Below are 24,898 nucleotides of genomic sequence, written 5' to 3'. Positions count from 1 at the left end.
CCACATCAGCCTCGCGGTTGCCTTCAAAGGGCTGAATGTAATTTTAGGACTGTATAAATGTGAAAATGGTGAAAATGAGATTGACCCCCGTGCCCTACACTCTTGCTCCCCAGCTGCTGGCTGCTCCTCTCCCTCCCAAACCACTTTGCTAGAGAAGAATCATAAAATACTTTGGGTTGGAAGGGACCTTCAAAGCTCATCTAACCCAACTCCCTGCAGCAAGCAGGGACATCTTCAACTAGATAAGGTTGCTCAGAGCCTTGTCCAGCCTGACCTTGAATGTCTCCAGGGATGGGGCATCTACCACCTCTCTGGGCAACCTGTTCCAGTCTGTTCCAGTGTTTCACCACCCTCACTGTAAAAAATTTCTTCCTTATATCTAGTCTAAATCTACCGTCTTTTAGTTTAAAACCAGTACCAAAGAAGCTTTGTCTAGAAAGTCTGATGGCGGAGTGGAAGGCTACCTCAACCTCTTATATCACTGGGCTGGCTTCCTCCGTCCTTGAAAAACACCTAATTTTCCCTAAACTTTCTCTTGCAACTACACACTTGTAGGATCTTTTCTTGTTGTCCTACATTTCCCGCATTAAAAATAGTTTCTCCAGCAAACTCCTCTGCAAATTATCAAACTACATCTTGCTTTGTTAAATGGTCATGGTTATGGATGGATTATGCATCTTAGTGTACAATGGAAAAACTTGACATTACTTGTCTTAGAACAGGCTGAGAAACCTGAGCATTAGAGCTAAGTTTAGAAGACCCATCACAGCAAAGTTTGTGATCCTTCTGGCAAAGATGAATAGTTTAAAAGGTACTTAGGTAGTTAATGATGCTGTTAAGCATCTTATAAGGCTTTCAGACAAATACTAGCTGCAGGCAGCTAAGTACACATAAACACCTTTAAAAACCTTGCCAAGACTGCAGAGAGGTTTCTGAAAAGTAGCTGCTCACAAATTCCGCAGTCTCTCAGCACAGAAGCCTCACCAATTGTTTTGGGGGCACTAAGTAGCAGATTGGATGTCTCCTGTATTTGCCACCAAATCTGTTTGCAAACACTGTGTTGCCTGATTGGTGTTTGCTTCTGTTGTATCCAGAAGTTATCATTTCAAAGACCTCTGGAATCTCCAACAGTTTGTTTCTGACTGGATGTTACCTTCCTTGCTCTAGAGGAAAATTTTGGAGAAGTCCCAGGAATCAGGGATAAGCTTAGAAATAAAGTAAAAAGAAAATATTTGGGCTGAAGGACAAGGAAGCCCTGTAAATCACTGCAAACTGGTTTGTGAAGTCAAATTGCGTCATTGGATCATCTACCAGCAGGAGATGGAAGAACACACTGGGTTTACTTACATTTTAAACTCTACTGCAGTCTCACATGTTCTCACAACTGTTTCAAGGCACTGCAGTAGGACATACGGTTTTCACCTTTGCACTGCAAATGCAGGATGCTGTATTTTCATTATCATAACATCCTGGCTTGGAAATTGGAGAACCTAAGTCCTCCTCCAAGGAGACTTCCAATGCACAATTTTAATCAGGAATCATGCAGTATTTCATAATTTCTCCAAAGCGCTCGCTTCCGGTTTCAGGCAGTTATGCATGTTGTTCAATTTAGATTTCAGCATACACTGCACACAGTACCAGGGAACTGTTAATTACCCCCAGCTGGAAGTCTGGAAGAGCATCTGGTGAAGGAGGGGAAAAAAAAAAAAGAGGTGACAGGGGAAGGAAACAGAAGTTTCTCTCTTTTTTCATTTTTAAAATAAGCACACCAGTTTGTAAAATCATTGTGATTATTTGGTCTTCCATTTTCAAGTGCCTGGGATTAAGAGACTGATATAGTTAAAGTTTGAACACTGAGAAAGTAGTCATGCTAATAGAAACAGTTTCTTGTCCTGGAATTTTATCTGAGGACCACTATGACAAGAGACATATATTAATATATTGCACGGGTACTTTATTCAATCCAAATATTTTTTTCTGACAATTAGACCAAAACCAAGATTAAAAGTTTGTCTAAGATCTGACATAAGACTCAAAAGTCATAAGTACAAGAGACCACCACTGCTTGGCAATATGGCAAAGATCAGCAGGATGTGGAAAAGTTGTCAGTTTTCAGCTCAGCCCTGCAGTTCTCCATGTACCTGCCAAATAATGATTCACAGCAGAAGAATTCTCAAAATATTGTGCAGCGATCATGAGAAAGCAATGAAGAGCAGCATTGTGGTTTGCTGCATAGATCAAAGGCAAATCAAGGCTGAATACTTGTGAAGAGATCTTCCCCCTAAGTAAAACTGATCAGTGTAATGTAGAAACCTGATGACTTACATTCAATAAACAAAGCAACAGATTAAAATGCCCCCCTTTCTAATATCAGCAATGAAGAAACTGTAAACTAAATAAATTAAAAGAAAAAAAAAATACACACATCTAAAGGTACACACATAACCCAAGTAATTCAACTCAGTGAAGCCATACAAAACACCCTCTAAGGACAACTATCCCAAACACCAGTGGCAGACACATTGCCAAGGGACATCCAGCTTGCTCAGAACATCCTGCCATTCCCTGCTCTTCAACGCTGGGCTTTCCAAACTGAGCCCACGCCACCCTCCCAAAGCTGCCATGTGCTGATGGTGAACAGAATCAGAAACTCATCCTCCCCTAGAGCTCCCGCAGGTGCCCCCAGCTCTTTCAGCTGCTCTGATAAAGATGCAGCAAGTGGCTGCACATCTGTCGGCTGCCCAGCACAGCCCCGAGGACTGTCCTGCTGCTGCTAAACTTCAGCAAACTGAGCCACAGTGTACCAGGCTGGCTTCCAACCCAAATTTAAAAACACAGTTAAATCCATCAACTTAAGAAACAAGTGTGAATGAGAAAAGGGAGCATTTTGCCCAAAACACCCATTTCTTGCAAGATTTCCCCTTGAAAAAAAGCTGTAAAAATAAATATGATTTCACTTTCAAATCACAGGATGAGTTCTTGCCACAGCAGTGAAAATACACTCAAGTCTGTCTGTGTTCAAAAGAAACCAAGTATCTCTGAAGTCTTGTGATTACTGTGACCCTTCTTTGCTCCCTTTCAAAGAGGGCAAGAAAACTATCAATATAATCTGTATCTCTATCACCGAAAGCAACATTTGTGGGCAACCTTGAAGTTCCAGCTTGGCTGATTAAACACAGCCATATGATACCCTACCCTGGAGCTTTTCCCTATGCATATGCTTTAATAAACACTGGAAATTGAGCTAAAGTAGACTTAATCCCTCTAAGCCAACTTTGAACCCTGGGAAGTGTATTCTCCTTGTATGCATATTTCAAACATCACTAATATTAGATGTAGTTTGTGTGACTAATGAGTCAAAACAATTAAGGCCTCACAATGCATACATGTTAAAAAAAAAAAAAATGTCCCACAGGCAAAAACTGCACAAGTTTATAGTAAAGAAATAAATTTAAGTCCTTGTTCCTTATCTTGCCGAGGGCACCTCAATTTACTATAAGTTGTCTCTGTTAATCAGAATAAGAGGTCTAGTTTAATGCAACCAAACTTTGAGATGATGTTTTAAATTGCAAGAAAATGAGTAATAAGTAAAGAAACGTCAACATTGCTCTGTGACAAAAACCAGCAAGACTAACACTTCCCTGTACGTGTTCACTGGGCAGACTAGCTTTAAAGAGCTTATAGAGGGTCCTTCTATACAGAATACCTAAGGAAGTCCAACACACCTCTGCAGAGCTTTAAATAACAACTTAGCACGCAGAACAGACTCTCACAAAAAAAAAAAATAATCTAAGGATGGCTTATTAGACTTTCAGCAACTCGTGCAGAAATGCAGAAGCCATGCATTTTGTCACCAAAGCTTACCTAATTTTTGAGGAGGCAGTCTGAGGTTAAAAAATTTTGCCCCAAAAAGTTTGCCCCAAAATCAGAGCAGATCTGGAGCCAGGCAATGACTAAAGGGGTACTGAACATCAAGCCGAGAGTCCCTTTGCACAAAACAGGACTTCTATTTATTTTTCTTTTTGCACCATTTTGTGTATTTACATGTAAACCCAGTATTACATTCTTAATCTCTACCATAAGGCTTGATTGGACTAAACCTTCAATGCTAAAAAGGGTCAACAACCTCTTAAGTGTACAGACTCCCTTGTATCACACAGCTGGTGTGAATGTCTTTATTAAATCAACAGCAATATAGTTTGAGAGTAACTGTACTTCAACAGTGTGTTATTTAAAGCTCTATTTAGACAGCAACTACTCACAAAGGAAACTCCAGTTACATGCTGTTTGTTAGCGGTATTTTCAAAAAGTCTCAATTCTGTGACAACATTGTTCTGAATTACCTTTACAGAGAAACCTATCCAAAGAGATTTCTAGGAAGTTATTTCCTTGGTCAGCTGAAATCCTTTCTCAAGGCAATATTAATGTGCTTACAGGATTTTCTCACAGCCCAGTTCCAACACATCGCACAGACTACAGCTAAGCTTTAGTTTTTTGAATTTTAAGATGTTCCATGAAATATTCATGATTAAATTTAGTGTCTCTTTCTCTTTCCAGATACTCTGGAGGAAGTGTAAGAAGAGACTGTTTCTTAGCTCAGACTGGGATGACTGTATGCTACACTGGGCAGCACAAACACCTTAAAATAATCATACACTTCCTTCCTATGAGACTGAGTTATCAGAAACTTGGGCTATTAAACACAAACAGACGCTCTCCAGCCCAAGATCAAAACAAGAAGAGTACTTTGACGGTATCAAAAGCTGGGGAGAAGATACAGGACAGGACTGGCTAATGCAGCTTTGGTGCTGCCAGGTGCAGAGCCACGGCCCGGCTGGGCAGGGAGCCCGGTCAGCGCCAGCACACCAGGCAACGTGAGCAAGTTAGAGAGCAACCCCCTCTCATCAAATCCACACCAAACTGGGCAATAAGGAGTTTTTTCATCCAAGCCCTCTTCTAGAATACATTATTTTTGGCCATCATAGAGACAGCAAAAATAAGGACGTTTTTAGAAATTGGTATTCATGTGTGCATTCAGTAGTTTATTTGATTCTAGCAGTGTAGGCAAGACAGAGAGATGGAATATAGGACATGCTATTTACATAAAACATTTGTGCGGATTTTCTGTATCAAATCAGGATTTTAAAGTCTGTTATATAAGAGGAGGAAGAAAAAATCCGCAATTTGGCCAGGTTCTATACAATCCAGATGACTAATCTCATTTTAATAAAAGTCTAATGCTAACTCAGGTAGCGCTCAATTGCATTGCAATGTCCTTTTCTCCCTTGCAAATTGTATTTATAATATAAGTTTTTATTTAATAAATACTTAAACAGTTATCACAGGCTCTCCAGTCAGCATATCTGGTCAGAGATTAGAACAATAGTACAGTTCAAAGTATTTACACTCAGGCTACAGCCCGAGTGCTGCTCTGCATCTAGTTCAAAAGGACAAGTTTAGGTCAAATACTTAATCTAGTTGCCTGGCTTTTATCAGTCTGTGCTATAACTTTTGCATTAAGTATGTTTAAGTATCTAATTGATTCACATAATTTTTAAGTAAATCATGCCCCAAGTAACTTGCAAAGCTATTTGGGCAACTGCAAACTATTGTAAGTGCATTATACAGAAAGAGAATTCAATGTTCCCCATTTAATAATCCCCAAATGGTTTTTAAAGAACATCGTAGGGCTTGTATCATGGAATACAGTATCTGAAAGACAGAGCAAGTACAAAGAATAGGTTGCTATTTATGGCATTCGTTAAAAGATAGGTAATTCACTTCTTTATTTTCCAGTGCATTCTGCCTTCTCTGTTCAAAGCTTTCAGATTACAGCTAACTATGAGCAAAAACGGGCTGAGGGCTCTCCATTTTGCACTATGAAATAGCACCACCATGCCCACTGCTTCACACCTAACTTGCAAATTGTATATGGTTTGCTTAAGATGCAATACAATATTTGTAACCTGGTATCTAGCTTCTCAAATATTGATATAAGTCAAGTTATTGCTCAATCCGATTTGCAGTAGGTTTATCTGCGCTGAATGTACTATAGCTTCATAACAAACATCCTCACTAGGAAACAACAGACAATTTTTATTACAACACCGGAAAAGTCTGAGCACTTCTCCACTTATATCAGAAATGAAAAAAATAATAAATTCTGTAATAAAGATTATAATAACAGTCAGAGATAAACTGCACTTCACTCAATCATCCATCAAGCTGAGAATACCGTGCAGAGACACTGACTCACCTCAGAGACTGAACTCCAGTTTTCCAAGGCCAAAGCATTTCTGAACTAAGCTAAGTCAAGTCAAAAAGAACTCCTATTAGCTCACCTGCAAACATAGCAGTTCATGTAAGCAGACCTAGTACTGGGCACCAAAGGGCTTTAAAAAGTGTCCAAAATCTAGAAAGTAATAACAGTGCTTTTTGGCCACACTTACTCAAAGGGGCTATGCTCTGCTCAGTGCCTACCAAAGCAGTGGCTGCAGGTCATTTAGCTTTTTGCCTAAGACACAGAACAAGAGATGTTATCGGATTTCTAATCACTCAGCTTCTCTTTGGACTCTCTGAGCTGGATTGTGATTGCAAACTCCCCCTGGCATCTTAGCTACAGGTGAAAAGAATGATCCTTGGCCTCTTTTCTTACACACCTGCGAGCAGACAATACTATGCAATAGCTTTTTCTCTTTCACAGGAGTATCTGTGTATAACAAACTACTCTGTGTTATACAATACTCACTTCACCCTCCTTGCAGCTATTCCATATACTAAGTGATTGAAAAACCACTGATGAATAGCACTCATGTAACACTGTATAATAATGGCACTTCATTAAAGAATCAATGAGAGAAGGTACGCTAAATTTGAGCTACAGATTCTATACTAAGATCAAAAGACCCTGTTTCTGGGTTTACATCAGCCTCTGAAGAAGATTGCAATTTTTTCTTTCACTCTCACAAAACTGGATTTACAAGTACGTCTATGTGTGATATACAATATACTGTCCTGATTACCACTTAGAAGACCAAAAAGCAAATCAATATTCTGCTTTGAAAATATGTATATTATTTTGTAACAAATTCCAAATGAATTCCTTAGTTACTTTGAGACCATGCACTCAGAAATTCACAGCCATAGAACTGATGGCTGCAAGGCAGCCTCAAAATAAACTTTTACACTAATGTAGAATCATGACTCACAATATGCTCCCTCTATCTGCATTCATCTTAGAAAACTGACGAACTGATGACAGGTGTCAGTTTGCGCTTCTTAAAAGAAAGATCAGATGGGAATCCAGATTGTAGTTTTACCAGAGGTCAAATAAGAAAATACTTTGAGTTCCAGAGAGCCTAGGGAACCATGCGTCCAAGAGTTATCCTAACAGTGCTCACTTTTAATCTTGTCTTTGCTGGAATATGTAGAAAGAGAGCATTTAACTGCTCTCTGCAAATCACAGAATTGAGACTTATCTTGCATTGTAAAAATAATTTTATTTTTTAACCAGAGAATAACACAATGTATCATATGATTGGTTAAACTGTTCTGAAAACATGCATCTTCCTGTGCTTTATGTCTATGTGGCTATTACACCTTTCCCACAGGACTCCTGTAGCTGTATATAACAGGAAATTTGTGATGGCTGATTTACAAAGAGAAACCAACATCCCATTTCAAAAAAAAAAAAAAAAAAAGAAAAAGAAAAAGAAAAAAAAAAAAAAAAAAAAAAGAAAGTTCCTGCTAACAGTCAATATGGAGGCCCAAGTCCACCAAATAACAGGCTTTCACTTCCACTGCCTCTTAGCGCCAAGAATGAAATCACTCTGTAGCAGTTTCCATGTCCTTTGTGCGGCAGAAGCTGTTCCCTGGCAACCGATGCAGACAACTGAGTTGCCACGGAAACAGGAAAGACTAATTTATATAAATTCTGAAACAAAGCAACTGCAAAGGCAACCCTAAATAGGGTGGGTATGTTCTGTGACTTCCTACATCATTCCCATCATTTAAAAAACAAGTAAACAAACAAAAAACCCACAACACACTAAATTAATAAGTGTAATTTTCATTATTTCTGTAAAATTTGGTTTACAGAAATCTAATGTTTCATTGCATCAGCAGTGAGTAGTTCCTTTCTCCCTTTTGTTCAAGTTGGCAAATATACCTGAAGATTTATGCTGCAGTTGAAGAGAGGCGCTTCCCATTTCAACCAGTGCTGTCTCTTTCAGGGCAGGGTAGGGCTGAGGGGAAGAGGCACAGAACAACTGACTAGGGGTGTGCCCAGAACATTTGCAAGATGGATAAAGCAAGTCTTCACATAGCAAAAAGGCAGAACAATTGTGTACACTACCTCACCTGAGTTCAGAAACATGTATTCACGTTTCTTATTCATTAATAAATATTAGTAGTAAATGCTTCATCTTCTTTACTAACGAGAGCAATGCCAGGGATAAACCTCTCCTGAATGCATTTTAACCACATGCACATTTTGTGTATATGCCTGTGTGGAGAACATGCTCAAGGCACACATTTTTATCAGTGAACATGGAGGGAGAGAAACAAAACACCACCACATGCTGCATTTCCCAGAAAAGGAAACAAATCCTCTTTTCAAAGAGAAAGCCAGTAGGTTCAGCTGCCTGGCCAGGCAACTTGACTCCTCAGCATGATGTACTCGAGAGCCAGAGAGATGAAGGGAGCCCGAGTGCATCTGCTCAGAGAGACAGACTCGCTGACAGCAGGTTCCCACAGAGGGACCCAGGGTGGATTCTCCTCCTCCCATGTTAACCTCGGTGCTTCACAACTCCCTGTGACACCTACACCAAGTTCAGGTCAGGCAGTAACTGTTTGCTGACAGGCTGATCGGTGCTTCTGGGCTCCATGTCCAGCTGGCTTCTGACAAACACGGCATCAGCGAGAAGAGTCCTCGCTGCCTCACATCTGCAAGGAGTGAAGTCCACTTGCAGCAATGGGGGTATCAACCTGAGCCTGTTTTAGTCAGCCATAAAACTCCACAAAGTCATTGGAACTGCTTCAAAATTGCTAATGCTCTTTCAAGTTTGACTTAAGCAGACCAATAGGTTCAAAATGTATTAGGCAAGGACTGAAATAAACAGTCCGTACACTTCATTTCCATGGGAAACTAGACTGGAACTGAACACCTCAGCAAGATTAAAGGAAAATGCAAGGGCAGAATTCCTGGTCTCCTCTTGAGGCTTTCTGCAACTCAAATCAGTCATACAACTGTACTCATCTTCAGCTATCCAATGAACTGTGAAAACCAGTATTCTCACTGGTGATTATCACCAAGATTGTCAGGTGTGTAAAACTCAGTGGAGCTAAAGGAAGGCAGCTGCTCTGGAGAAATGCTGCATGTCAATCAGTTATTGTGAAATATAAAAGGAAAAAAAAAATATGCATCCCAACTAGACAATTCCCTGAGTTCCCTTAGTTCATCACCTTGCCTGCTACATAAACAAACATATTCTGCACAGTTCCCATTAATTTTAATGCAACAGTGAAATAATCTCTGAGCTGTAGGGTGCTTGTAAGAATTTTCTCCAGTGCATTACATTACACATCATCAGCCTATTTCCCGCCACAGACAGATTCACCCTAACAACCTTACAAATACTACTGCATACAGCTTCTCTAGAGAATTTTAAAAGTAACTAGAGGTTAAAATTTAACCTATATGGCTTGAAGGGTTGAGGTACATTTGACATTCCCTCTATGATGGAGCTCTAAGAGAGCTACCATAACTTTTCAGCCTTAGAGAAACCCAGGAATATAAAACTAGACATAAGGAATTTGAGTTCTTTTAACTGGACATTGAACCAGTGCAGACCAAATTCACTCGATGGAAATGTAAGAAACTTATCCAGCTACCTCAGAAGAGGTTTTACACTTCAACTATTTGCCTATTCAGGTGCCTTATAAGAGTCAGAGACACCACCACCTCCAAAAACAGCCAAAAAAGGTGGGTAGCACACATTATTGTATCTCTACTGATGGTGTCCTAAAGTGTAAAAAGTTTTTATTATCATGTCAGCTGTTGAGTTGTTTCAATGAAACACGTGGTTGCACATTCTCCACTCTTCGAAGAAACAGGTGAAGGTACACTCTGCCCTAGGCAGTCCTAATTCTCTTCTGCTGAAGGCAAGGTCTGGTCATATGTCTTCTGGAACTTCCCTTCACCTCAGGAAGTCAGTCAATAAGACTCCACCTGGATATCTGACAGCATTATACTTTGAAGATGCTTTCAAAATGGTGAATGACAAATCCATTTTTCATTGCTTACATGAGTTCACTTTACCCACAGAAAAGATCAGAATGCCAATATGTCATCAAACTATTAACTTACTGGAACAAGGTAGCTGTCATGGTGTATATGAAATCAAGAATTTGCCATTTACTGCTTATTTGAACAGGTCTTTCATTCCTCATCCTACAACACCCATTGCGTTATGATCCTCTGTCATTCTGAAACATGAGCAATAACAAACATTTCCCCAGGACCCCTGAAAAGTAAGGACTTCCAAATTTAATATGAAGGCGACACACTTCAATAGCTCTAAAGATCATCAGCAGTGTTAAAATAATGACTCTGTTTAGGACATTTTTTTTTCCACAGCCTGAAAAGATTTCAACAAATATTTTAAAACAACTGGCAGATTGTTTGCATTTATACGTGATGGCACAAAATCAGAGAACTACCCCAAACTTTCTAGAAAGGTTTACCTCTCCAAAGCTGTATATGCTGTTACATATATGAAAACTATTCCCTTATAAAGCCAGCTGCCATAGGTAAGGACTAGCCCAGGTGTGCTTTGCACAGTACTAGTTCCTAGCAGAGCGAAACTTCACAAAGCTGAGGGATACCTGAGCCACCCTAACAAGGGGCAGGGAGAAGATAGGAGGTGAAAATCCACCTGAAAAAAAATAACTGGGATAGCACAATGCCAAGTTTTTGTTCATAGTCAACACCAAATACAAGAAACAACAAAAATTATAAAAAATTCTAACTCCTAATTTGTTCTCAAAAGAAGCAATGAGAGTCCTGGATTATGGGTGTATGCGTACATAGGCACACAAAAGAGCTCCAACCTGCCCTTCCCAGATGGGCAAATTACTGAGTAGCAAAGATTTATGCAGATATCTCTAAACGAATGGAACCTCAAGTATGCAGAGCCATAAAAAAAAATTAAAAAATAAAAAAAAAATTCAAAAACCACACCACCACACAAAGACTTTTTGATGTAGATTCATCATATCCTCCCTCAATGAAGAAATTCACCCCATCCCTGGAGACATTCAAGGTCAGGCTGGACAGGGCTCTGAGCAACCTGATCTAGTTGAAGATGTCCCTGCTCATTGCAGGGGGGTTGGACTAGATGACTTTTGAAGGTCCCTTCCAACCCAAACTATTCTATGATCCTATGAAATCACATTTATTGGGGGAAAGAAAAAAACACCCCCAAACCAACACCCCCTTTGCCTCCCCAGCCCTTGCCACACACCACCTTCCCTATAGGAAAGGAGAAAATGAGGAAGAGTAGAGTTTACCCAGGTGTTTTGCAATGCTGGTGAGTAGCTGATGGTCCTGCTTCTCCTCCATATGACAATTTAGAAGCAAGTGAATGAAATAAGATATATGAAGAGAGTTTTCACAGGGTATGAAATTTTATGAATGAGAGCAGTATCAAAACCAACAAGCTAATTTAATTATTCTATTGTAGGATGTCTTATAATACTAGAAACTTGCTAGTATTAGCCAGTTGACTCATAGTGACATTATTCACAGCACTCACATCTTTTCTGAGAAAGGAAGTCTGAGAACATGAAGCCTACAGAAGATTTTAAGGTCATACAGAAAAGAGCTGCCTAAAGTGAAGACAACCCCAAATTATGGTTTCACTAACAAGACAAAACAGGATACTAAGGCTTTTGTCCACTAAAATTTTTATTTGAAAATCCCACAGTTAGCTTCAGCTACAGCTCTTGAGATATGTCTGCAATTAATTTTTTTTTTCAGACTTGCTAAAGATCTAACATAAATACTCAGATATATCATAGCTTATGTAGATGGCAGAAGACTTGTTAACGTTTTTGGAAATGGAGGTGCATCTGCCCTTCTAGGGTCCCTCCCTCCTTTGGCATGCATTATTTGGAATTTGCAGGGGACAGCTGCTTCTCCCTCTGCAGTGCCTACCAATAAACTCCCAGGGCTCCCATAAGTTTCATGGGATTGTAAATCAGTTTATTTCCCGACCCACATGTAACACAGGTTTCTGTGTAAGGGGGTGCGTGATCTTTTTGTGTCCCTTCAGTAGCTCTGCATGGCTTTCTACAAAACCCTCTCTCCCTGCTGTTCCTTCTGTGCTGTTTTTGGCCTCACCATTCCAGCATCATCCATGACAACTCCCCTCAACTTCTTTCTGTAGCTCCCCTCACAGAGGGCAGATTATCCAGTCACATGCTCACCTACATGCCCACTGCTATTAATAAACAATCAGCCTCTCCTTCTCTACATATCTAAGTAATTAAGTACTAATTTAAAAAGGAATTATGCACACCTTAATACAGGCAAAATGTGTCAGTCTTACTTTGCATAATCCTCCCATTTAACTGTTATCCAGCATTTTCTGCTTTAGCTTGATTAGGACTGCAGACAGAAGTAGCATCTTTGTTCTTTCTAATGCAGCACACACCCACTGCACCTCAGAAAACTGTTCCAGCTCTACTTGACAAGCTGGAAATGACTTGTCACCTTTGCTAATCTGCTCTGAGGGTTTTTTTTGTACAAAGTTTAAATACTTATTTCCAGGGACTAATCTAAAACAATACAGAATAAAAGCTAAGGAAAGTTGGTACATGTTTTTAGTGAGGCTTTGTTCCCAAAGAACGGAAACACTTACTGTGCAGACAGATTACCATTGATTTGGGATATAAAAACTTCCCACACACTCTACCTAGGTTCTTTTGGGGGAGAAAATCTGGAGCTGTAAGGCTGCCTGTCTTTTCAAGATTTCAGAATGATGTTAAAGTCACGACAGGCTGCTTAAAAACAAAATAAAAAAAATAAAAAAAAGTTAAGCTTGATGACTGCATAATATCATAATGTTCCTGTTCCTATGCCACAGCAGGACAAGATGCTGCAGTTTGAAACTGCAGGCAAGGGAGAACCTCCCCTGCCCAGGGAAGGAACTGGAGACAGTGGTGAAGAGCTTCAATCGGTATTAGCCACAATGTAGGTCATTTTTCAGAGCACTCACCTCTTATTTCAGTGATCCTTGTGATTATTTGCCTATAAGAGAAGAAGCACTATTAAAGCTTTCCTCTTCCTACAGAGGTACACTGTGACATTCAGTTGTTCCTCTCCCCCTCCTTCTGTAACATTTAAGAGAGCAGTTTCTACTGTATGCTGTGAAAGATGACTGGCATTCACTTGGACTCAACATGAGTGAAACCAGAGCTTAATTCTCTTTTCTAGGACAGCCCTCCTCCATCTGCAGACAGAAGGGTTCATTTTTTACAGAGATGCCACATTTAAAAGCTACTCCTCCTACAGTGTCATTGAAGACTTGCCAGAGAAAGGAAAGTCTTGTCCTTTCATTCTCATCACCTCCCTCCCCCCGACAAACAACCAAAGTATAAAACACAACAGGCTATATACCAGGACCCCCATTCAAATACTGCTGTTTAAACAAGATTTAAATAAAGCTGCAATACAATTTGTGTTCAAAGCATTTTTCAGGAAGGTGTTATTCCTACAGACGCTATTCATCTATAATGACTCTTACATGTCTTTACCAACCTGCTTCTCTAGTCCTACATTTAAAATCTAGTAAATGTTTTAAAATTAATTTTAGCTTCACAGCATTATTTCTTGCCTGTGTCTTAATGAAATGGTCTGATTAAAAAACATTCAACTGAATAGCTTTCTGCCAAAAACAAAAGATACTGGATAAATGTATTCAATTGACAAATACTCTGAAAATGTCAGACATTTTATTAACTATTGAAATACTTATAAATGACTATAAAAGGTTTCATTTCCTTTCAATCTTGCATTGTAGAAATGGAGCACCAGTGAGACCTTACCTAGTTGCTTGCCATGTCTATAGTACAGATACTGAATGTTGATCTCAAGTTTATTTGTTGCTAAACTTAACCAAAAACAAGTGAAAAGTTCAAGTATCAATGCTCCTGGTTCTCACCCAGTTAGAACAGCCCTGTTTTTCCTATTCCATCCCTTTAGGTACTATGTTTCTCCCAACCTTTGCTCACCATACTGAGAGCAATCAAGGCTAATATTACTCCAATTGTTTATACATAAAGTACAGAAATTGTATTTGCCTATTCCTGATGAAAAAAGCAGATGTCAACAAATGCTTTCACAAAGATCCTAATCAACTGCACAACCACTAAATACTTCTTTTATGTCTCATTCTCCTACATACATACATTTTTTGATCATCTCATAGCAATGAAATGTTCAACACTTCTTGTGCTAAAACCCTCCACATATGCTTACTGCACCCCCATTTGGTTTTTGTTCCTCTTTTCTGATAGGCCATTTGATTATTCTTTCCTACATTAACTGCTTCTTACTTGCCTTATTAAATTTTACACTGATTGCAGTCCATGTTCCCAATTCATCAAGATCACACTCTATTTAAACAGATTCCTCCAGAGTATTCGCAATGCTCCTCAATCTGCCCCAGAACAGATGTGTTCTGGTTTAGAAACCGAAACATCCAAATACCCATTTTTACCCCTAAAGCTTCTAAGCTACCTTCTTTTTCAGGGAAAACAGAATCAATAGTGTCATATATGGACCTGATCATGAGCTTCTACATTTTTAAACTTTTTATTCTTAAGCACGGAAACAGACTTATGGCACGCATGAGTTTATTCTCGTGTGAACACAGGGTTTCTCATTATCAGTGCCTAGTGTGCCAGGATCATTTTCCACAACACATGCGTGTTACACTTACCTCCTTCTCAAAGTTATTTCCTCTCCAAGGAGCATGTAAGTATGCCACTTAAACACTCCATATACTGCATTAGCTCTAGCTCAGATTTTGTGTGGGCGTAAGATGCAAACACAGTTTCATACATAGAGAAACAGCAGAAGGTTAAAGAAATCTTGATTATAAGCATACAAGATATACAAACATAACAGAAGAGCTGGACTATAGAATCTAGAGGTTGTGCTCAGGAGACCATTTCATATACAGAACAAACTCCACAGAAAGTGTCATTTCCCAGAATTTTCTAGATTTTAAAAGAATGGGAGTTGCAACTAGAAATGAAAAAAAAAAAAACAGATAATACTGAAATACGCAAGAAGAACAGTTAAAAATTCAAAGAAAATGAAGGAATCTTCTAGAAAACCTTCAGAAACAGATAAATGATTCAGAGGCAGTTAAGAAATCAAGAAAGGCAACATGAGACAGTGGGATATTTCAGTGACAACTAGAATAAAGAAAGTGTCAAAGGTTTAGCTTTTGGATACATGTTCTATAGCAGCAGCTGCAGTTTGCAATTCAATTTAATGCAAAACAGACATATAACCTGGCTGTAAGGAAAAGCAGGTGAAGGTATTTTAAATACCGAACATTCTTCTATTTAAAAAGTCAGCATGTGCATTCCTGACAATGTCTATCTTCCTTCCCTTTTAATCAAAGGCACTCTACCCTGGCTATTCCACAAGATGCCCCCAATTTTCCCCTACTGTCTGGCAGCTTTGAGAAAGTCATTGCTTAAACTGAGCCAAAAAGATAATTAAAAGCAGTTCAAACTGAGATTTCACTCCATGAGTAAATGTCTCTTACAGTTTTAAGCTGTTAAAGCTCAGAGTTTTATTTAAAGGAAGTTTCTGAGATCCAACATTTAATGGAAAACCAAATCCACCAGAACAACTGATTTGGGAGAGGTAATCAGCCTTAACTACTTAACATGAGTTTTATTTTCAGCAACATCCAACTCTGAATTCAAAACTCTATAATGCTTTGCTGGTTCCAGTGAGAGCATAGTACAGCCTACTGTCTTGCTTTCTAAACTTAAACTCGCTTATCTCTGATAATTTCACATCCATTTGTACTCATTTTTATCGATGTGTGAAGTACCATACCCAGGCCTGCATGCCTAAAGTCCCCAAAGACTTCTTTGCTCTTCGCTCTCTGACTTCAAGCATTCTGTTCTATGGAAAAAGCTCAATTCTCTCCTCAGCAGCCTTCTCAAGCAAAACCACCTCCTTGTAGCTGATGGTCTGACCTTTTTCAAAAGGCTATTTTTGGAAACATAACACAAAGTACTTAATAAAATTTAAGAACAAACTATATGTGATATACACCTTGTCACATATCATTCCCTAGTGACATCAGCAAAACAGTCTCAAAAGAGTTTGATTTATTTATAAAAGTCTACGCTGTTTTCAAAGCTCTACTGTCTTCATTTGGTACAATGGAAATATTTTAGGCAACTGGTAATTGTATTAGTTCCTAAATCTGATTGAGTCTGGACATTCTGCCCCCATGAACTGGCACATGGTAGTGAGGACATAGATTCAGAAGAGATTAAGTCAATACTTCCTACAGGATTGAACAAATTAGTTTCAAGCTTAAATAGGAATGGAGGGGGGAAGAGGCAGAAAACATTATACATCACTAATATAATAGTACTTAATATTGTTGTCCCTGAACATCCTCCAAGTCTCAGTCCCACTTCTACTGAAATTCACTGCAGAAATCCTCAGACACACAGAGCAAGGAAACAGAATTGCATCTCAAATTTCTATGTACAGCAGAGTTCATTTCAGAAAGAATCCTTCTAGAGGCAGAGACCTGGATTCATCTTGATTAACTTGATGAGTACCTGAGAAGTATGTCATTGCCCTAGACTTGCTGTCTACGGAAAAAGAACCACAAGAGGCAATTCCAGACCAAATCGGTAGGCTATCCAAAGACACGTGTGTTCCTTGCCACTCGCTGTAAGAGACAGTAAAGCACATGGCTTGAGAGACTGGAAAGTATTGAAAATAAGATGCTTCACAGTTGTCTGGACTTTCAGAAAAGAATCTGAGTTCACAAAAGTTTAATTAGAAAAGCAAGGTACAAAATTGGGCTGCCACTACCATTTCCTCCACCATCAGTCATTTTGGGACTATTTTGCCACTGTCAATTACACTTTGTGGTGTTTTAAAGACACGTGTGCTACAAAAACCCATGAAAGGAAAATAGTTTTTACTTTTGATGGTGAATTCTGTTAAACGGCTGGAAATTCTTAATCCTCTCATAACAACTAGTTTTATAAGGAACAGAAACAACCCAGCAAATCCAAGACTCATTACCCTTTTTACAGTCTTGCTACATCATACCACTCCAGAGAAAGGAAATGCACACATGACACTTACTTATGCCAGTGAAAAAAAGAAATACTACTAACAATCACAGCTTCAGAGAGTAAAAATAAAATCATTGCAGTGAACACAACAGTTTGACAATACACACCATGAAGACTTCCTAACTATTGAGCTCAGCTTGTTCAGCAAAAGCCATGAAATACAGTATCTTAGCAGGACTGGGGAGCAGAACAGAGGAAGTTTAGGATGACTGCTATTTGAAAGCATCACAAAGATTTCAGCTGTTGACAGAGGATCTATCTGGTCCTGAGGACTGCATGTTTCTGAGCAGTGGAAACTTCTTTCAATGATCACCAGTAATCTCACACCTGTCTCCACAAAATAGTCATACAGCATCATCAGAGAAATCTGCAAGCATTCTTCCAAGTCCTCTTTCAGCAAACAAATAATAAAAAAATAAAAAAACCCACACCTAAAACCACCATACAGTTGGGGATGCTGCATTTGCTTTGCCTTCCCACCCCCCCAACTAGTCACCAAATACGCAACACAGAATTTCACAAGAAAAGAAGCTCTTCTTAGTTCTACTGTACATTTAAAACAAAGAAGCAAAGTCTAGATGTAGAGGAAAATTACATTTATTCTAGTAACTGATAGTTCTGAATGACACCACCAGCTCCTTCCCACTGAGGTACCCTTCCTCACATTTACAAAATATGATACTCCACCTTTGAGGAGCTGGAAATTATTCTTCCTTAGAAAAGGCTTCTGACTGTACGTAAACTCTCTCATAAGGAGATGGCTATCCTTATAGGATAGTAAGTTCAACTTCTGTTGTATTTAGAGCATACTGAGGCAGATACACAAGTTTTCAGCCTTACTGAAAAACAGCTTTTATTTTGCACAGCATGAAATTCAAACTGAAGGTCACAGCCGATGGCATCTTCTCTTGTTAATTTTCAAAGTCAGCCTACAGTTTCTAAGGGATGCCAGTTAGCAACCCCGGAGACTCCTCTTGTGAGAGAGCCTTTAGAGACTGAGAAACACAGTTGTCAGTCTTAGCTTAATAGGAATGGACTCTAGACAAATTAATGACCCCACTGCTTTCAATTAGGAATGGGCTTCTGTTCACTCCTTTACAGAAGACTTTATTTGAGTAACAATTAAAATTGTTAGTCAATGTCATAACATGACATCAAAACAGCCTGCCCAGAGTCACAAGGGTTCAAGGACCTATCACAGCTCACCTCTAACACCAGGATAACAACCACCTGCTAGAAAACTGTCTACATCAGCATGTCTTTGAATTATTTTTGAACCAGATTTTGATGCTTTTCTTAATAGTCTAATTTGTAATGGAAGTCCACTTCTCTCAATAGGAATCATGAGACTCTTGCAAGATCTCCAGAGCCCATCATCATCTACTGAGATCTACTGAGATAGGCAATATTCAGACACTGATTTTCTTTGTTTTCAGTCTATCATGTCTTGAAGAAGGGGTCTTTTGCCCAGTATTGAGAAAAAGTCCTCATGTTTTAATTCCTTTCCCAAAATCGGTTTCAAAATACCAAAGCCAGAAATTATACATCTTCCAGAGAAAGAAAAATGTTTTTTACTAAATATACTGCAGGCAGGAAGAAGGGAAAGTGAGGTGGATTAAAAGCTTGGAGAGATGATCTTTATTTTTGGAGAGTGTCTCTCACACAGCTACATAACATGGTGGTCTGTCAGCATCTCCCAAATAGTGCCCTAAACTTCATGTGTAAAATTAAGCAGCACAGGTTTTTTCTGAGGGATATGGTCATCTAGCATTCAAATTAGAAGCCCCTGAGGAAGGAACAGTTTGTACAGTGTAAGCACAATGAATTTCAGGTCCCCAGGTGCAATATTAAAGTACTACCTCAGAAACATAAGCACCAGTTTCCGTAGCTGTTGCTTCACTGTTAAAATGCTTGTGTAATGTGCAGAAAGCGTCTTACTTCATGTTCATTCCCAATTAGTCAGTATCTGCACAGCTACACCCCAGAGAACTCACCACAGGTGTCTGGTCAACCAACAGCACCCTGTGTGCCTGTGGCTGGCAGGGAGCTTCACAGACTCCAACAAAAGAAGTTATTGCACTTGAGAGGGGTCATACAGACGATAAAACAGCATTTATTGTCCACATTTTTCAAAGTACAAATAATTTTAAGCTGCATGCATCTCAAGTGGATTGTAACTACAATTGAATAACAAGTAAAAGGAAGGTGCACAACCAATCATCCTTAAAATTAAATGTGCCTTCTATATTAAGAATGGAACTGATTACCAATGCTGATGTGAATCAAAATTACAGAGCACACACAAAACAAGTCACTTGCTGCACATAAATTTCATTTTGTTTAACATTCATTTTGCCTAGATTGTTGTATAACATACACTACACAAATGCTAAGTAGCGAATGTATTTTCATTAATAATACCTACCTTGCTTTACGGAGGCTTTTCCATACCAAGGACAATCCAGGTCTAGAGACAGACAGTTGAGAAATCAATCCATTCTACAAAAGGGTAGATTTGGCCAAGAATTTACTATAGAATACAGACACATTTACCAAATGTTTTCCACTTGCTAAGAACAATAAAAAAGCACAGGCTCAGCTTAGGCATGGGTGCAAATAGTTGCTTTTATTTTTTTGAGAGAGTACTTTCTTAAAACAGTAGTATTAATTCCCTGTTAAAAACTGAAGGTATTAGGTGCCTTGACAGAGAAGGGCCCATAGGAAAGGGAGTTTGTCTGTGTCATAAGATACCCTCTTTAGAGGAGGCTTCCAATAAAAAAAAAAAAAAAAAGTTAACACACATTACACTCGATGAAGAAGATTCAGACTTTCCAGCACTGTGATGTTCCCTCTCCTTGCACCCACAAATTTTTTTAAAGTTATTTTAATGGCTTCAAGCAAGGTTATGGAGGGCATCACTCCTATTTCACCCTATGCCTCTCACACACTCTTCTGTAAGGGATGTCTTTAAGTAACAGTACCTGTATTTCATATTTGAAAAGATAATTTGAATTAAAATAACATATTAAAAAAAAAAAAAAAAGACAACACAGATAGTGACTTTTATTCTGGTATCTCTGCCACCAACCACTTAACTGTCTATTGACAAATCCACAGCATAACATATAAACTGAAAAGTAATTTGCCTGATTGCATGTAGTTAAGCTAAACAAACCACCTGTTCAAATAAGTAGGTCTCATTGTAAACTAGATATTTGTTCTTCCAATAGCACATGGAGGACTTAGAAGGTCATAAAGCACTTTTGTCCAAACTTTAGTCTTTGTCTAAACATCCAAATTGTAAATACCTTGTACAAATAAACACACCATTACACTTTTAAAAATTGCACTGTTTCACAACTTTGCTGTTATATGTAACCTTCATTAGTATTCCCCCATTTTAGTCTTTGGTGTTGTTCTAGAAGTACATCAGTACACAGAAAACAGAGAAATCACCTTGCAATGAAGCAACCAGCCTCTGTCTCCATAGGCAGCTTGTACCCTTGATGTTTGCATTGTGTGTCCACGCAGTGCCTTTTACAAAACCGTATTTTAGTGCACATCAAACCAAAAATGACACCTTCTGTTAAGGGAAGGTTAAAAACCAAACAGAAATGGTGCAGTTACAGTAAAGCAAGACATATTTTAGCTATGAGAAAGTGTTCCTTCTTGGCACAAGTACCTGAGAATATTAAGGGTCAATGCTAACAGTGGCTTTTCATGCACTCAGCCTTTTAATCTTAAAAAATATGAGTAATACTCACGGTAAGTGTATGCCTTCATGATATGAATTCCTACAGGCAGCCATTAAACCTACTCATTCTATATTTATTTTCCTTACACAGCAAAGTTGGGAAGGATAACACTTCAAGACCTCCCCCTGGACAGGTTTTAATTTTGGCCTGAACTCATAAGACTCTTAAACACTTCTGAGAGTCCCATTATCTTCTTCAGATCCATCAGTTATCTTACAGGGAAGTGATTCTCTCTTCCTCCATAGTACAAACAGCATTAGTTCTTTGTACAAGTACAAAAAATAAGTCTAACCATAAAAATACACATATACTAGACACAGTATGAAACCTATCTGACTTTGAGGAATCATTAATAATTTAACTGCTAGAATATGCTAAATGGAGGCCACTGATGTGCTATACGATCAAACTACAGTTGTATGTTGTGCCCCTTTTTGCACAAATTAAATTACATTCTAAAGTTTCAGAAAACTTGAAGTCAAAATACAGATTCTGACGTGAGTTATAAGGAAATGCAAATAAACCACTAGTCACCCTGCTTGTAATAAGGAGAAATACATTTTAACAAAACTAAATTAAATGCATGAAATCCAAAGTAAACACCTACCCAATACTAGAAAATAACAAGTTTCAGTCCCTGAACTGGTATTGACCTGATGAGAACAGTATCAGTTAATTGTGTCAGGGTTTGTTTTCTTGGGGATTGTTTCAGCCCTCTCCCCTCTCTTTTGCTATTCCAGCATTAGAAAAAGGAAAGAGCTATTACAACACCCCTAGTTAAGCTCCTTGAAGTTCTCAGGAACACCCACAAAGCACTAAGTGCACCAAAAATTAATGAATTTTCCAAAACTAAGAAGGAATTTTGGGGATGGACAAAGAAACTGGACATCATAGAAGAACTTTCTTCTTAGCAATCATAATTTTCATCAGGTACTGACTGTCCAAGCACTACCTGTCTCATTAAGACCAGCTCTTTACATTGTCATCAAATTTTATAGGCCAGCATTTAAATTACTTTTAACCAGCACAATATTTATTCATGACTTTTTGAGATGCAAATCAAAACATCACAACTAGCCAGGCTGTTGGAGGGAGAGCATTTAAGCTCAATTCCTCAATGTGTAGTGTCAGTATGGGACAACCACCTGACTCAGATGCCCAGTCAAGATGCTGACTCCTACTCTCTTTTGATTAGCCTGAGGCATCTAACAATAGTACCCAACAATGCTATACATACCTCATTGCCCATCTGCACTAACAATACATGGAACTCCTGTCAACTTCTGCCATGGATGGACAATTTCAGTGTTGACCTCATAAAATAACTCAAAAGAGATGACTGTACAGAATAGTCTTTCTTCCAAGTTACATTCCCAAAGAATAATCTTAGGAGGGCTTTATTCTCTTATCCTTACAGTAAATTACTTTTCCAGGCTCAGAGCTTTAAGATTTTATTGCTTTTTAAGTTAGTGATGAAAGAATTAATCACAGATTTGTTAGACTTAACCAGTGAACACAGGCTTTTCCAGAACTGTCGAAGCTCCAACAGAAGTCAACAGTAGAAGTTCCCACCTATAAACACTGCTGGAAAAATTTTGGATTTACCATGGATTTCCTCCCAGTAATCATTCACAGCTACAGTTTAGTAATAAAGAAATCCATCATTGTGCCCCCAGTGCCATCTGGGAGATCAGGCTTTTGGCAGAGAAAAATGGAGCTGCAATTGCCAAGCAGCACAGGAAACCAATGAGTTCCCCACGCAGGGGTGAGCAACAGGCTGCTCCCGCAGAGTGACGGGTCATTCGCTTCTCTTTCTGCCAGCAAAGCTGCTCTGTATGTGCAGAGAGCAAAGCCACCGTTACACTGGCAGGACACACACACACACCCCTTCCCCTAAACCCTGCGCTCACCAGTGGGGTCAGGCATCCAGCTGTGCCATGCAAGAGCCAGGTCGGGGAAGAGTGAATACGTGGGGAGACACTGGTGTCCTGGAAGAGCCTTTAGACACAAGGGTTTCAGGCTACGAGGTAGGTAACAAATGTCCCAGTACACCACTGATTTCAGCTCATCTCAAATCCCACGGCTAGACAACTGAATTTTGGCAATATCAGAGCCATGAAAGCCTGGTCTTCCCTTTTCCCCCCAGTAGCAGGACAGTACTATTTACTTCCAGCAATTAGAGCTATAATATTTCTTTCATTTTAATAACAACTATTAAAGCAGAGTTTGTAATATTAAAAAAAACAAATAAATAAGTGAGCACATTACCCAGGAGACAATGGGCCATGTGGGCATCCTTCCAGTCTGCACTTCTTCTTAGCTAAACCACAAGTTTATTTACATATACAATGCAAAACAGATCAGCATCCATTTTTACTGAGTGTTTGCAGGAACTTGTGTCAGGGTCACAGCAGAGACCATCACTGTTCTCTGCAGCTTTAAAATCCCAACTCCTTCCTCAAGCTTACCAGCCTTAGTGCTCCCTGGAGCATGAGGCAAGGTAAGAAGGACAAGAATTGAGAGTTTCCCCAGACACACACTTTACTTTTGCTGCAGGCAAAAAGAACCTTACATCCACATTTCTGCTCCAGGTCAAAGTTCCCAATGAAGTCACAGTAACAGGATCATTACAGGCACGTACACAGTCATCAAGAACTCAACTACTGTCTGTGACTGGTGTCAGAGGTTATCAATACGAAACAGCAGATGGAAGGACCTTTTGGTCAATCCAGACTTGGCCCTGATTTGAACCAGTGCCCTGAATAAGCAGCTTTTCCATTAACCAGCCCTCTCTGAGATCAGAGGGTGCTGCTGTAGCTGTTTCCAGAGCTGTGCTGCACATCAAACCCAGTAACTGCAGACATGTTAGTAGCACCACTGGATCTAGCAGACCGAGTATTTTCCTGCATCAAGCATATTTTGCATCATGTTGCGACAGCTACAATGTTAGCTGTATATCTGTAAACCATTGAACCTAGAATCTGGAAAACACAGCCATATTACAGCAGAAATATCTTGGTCCCCAGCAGCTTCTAGCTTCTCAGACTGCTCACTCATCTTTCTACCCACGTTTTATACCTCTATCATTTCTTCAGTTTAATAAGTTATATTTGTAAATGCAAGTATCTGCCTTATTTCTCTAGAGTCACCATTGCTCTAAATCAATTCAGGTCATGCTGAAATTAGCCTTGCCCTTCACCAGGTTAACAGCTTCTCCAGTTTTTCTATAATTAATACATGTCCATAGATAAATTACAAATAAAGTAAAAGACAAAAAAGAAGTAGGATTACTCCGTAATATTTTTTCTTGTCCCTCTATCCCCAAGTTCAGTAAAAAGCCTCTCAAAATCTCATCCTACCACAATTTAATAAGTCAGTAAAAAAGAGACACTGCTTGAATGTATGTCACAGAAAAAAATAATATGTAACCTACAAGAAACTCTTCAATAAATGTGGGCACCACATATAACCCTACCTGCTTCCCTGCAAAAGGGAAAAAGCTCACTCATTTTTTAAGTTTGCATGTTCTTGATAATCCGTTCTAGCTGCACTAAGACTTATTGTTTGGTCACTCTGGACAGCAGTAGTCCTGCATTTATCATGGTGGAATGTGTCCTCACTGTTCTCACAGTTTATGGAAAGGCAAGTATAATGACTCACAAAACTGCTGCAAGAAAGAGCTGAAATAAGTTAACAGAATGAGGTTCTTTAAAATTACATCCTTCATCCTA

General features: G+C 39.1%; 1 protein-coding gene across 2 annotated transcripts in view; it reads right to left on the bottom strand.

The window, feature by feature from the left end:
- DCLK1 (doublecortin like kinase 1) overlaps positions 1-24,898 on the bottom strand; it is a gene marked incomplete at both ends in the record, with an annotated part of 239,529 nt that overhangs the window by 201,573 nt on the left and 13,058 nt on the right. The window lies entirely within an intron of this gene.

The sequence above is a fragment of the Nesoenas mayeri genome (assembly GCF_963082525.1).
Source record: "Nesoenas mayeri genome assembly, chromosome: 1".
Taxonomy (NCBI): domain Eukaryota; kingdom Metazoa; phylum Chordata; class Aves; order Columbiformes; family Columbidae; genus Nesoenas; species Nesoenas mayeri.
Note: the sequence above shows the minus strand (reverse complement) of the source record. Positions and strands in the feature narration are given on the sequence as shown.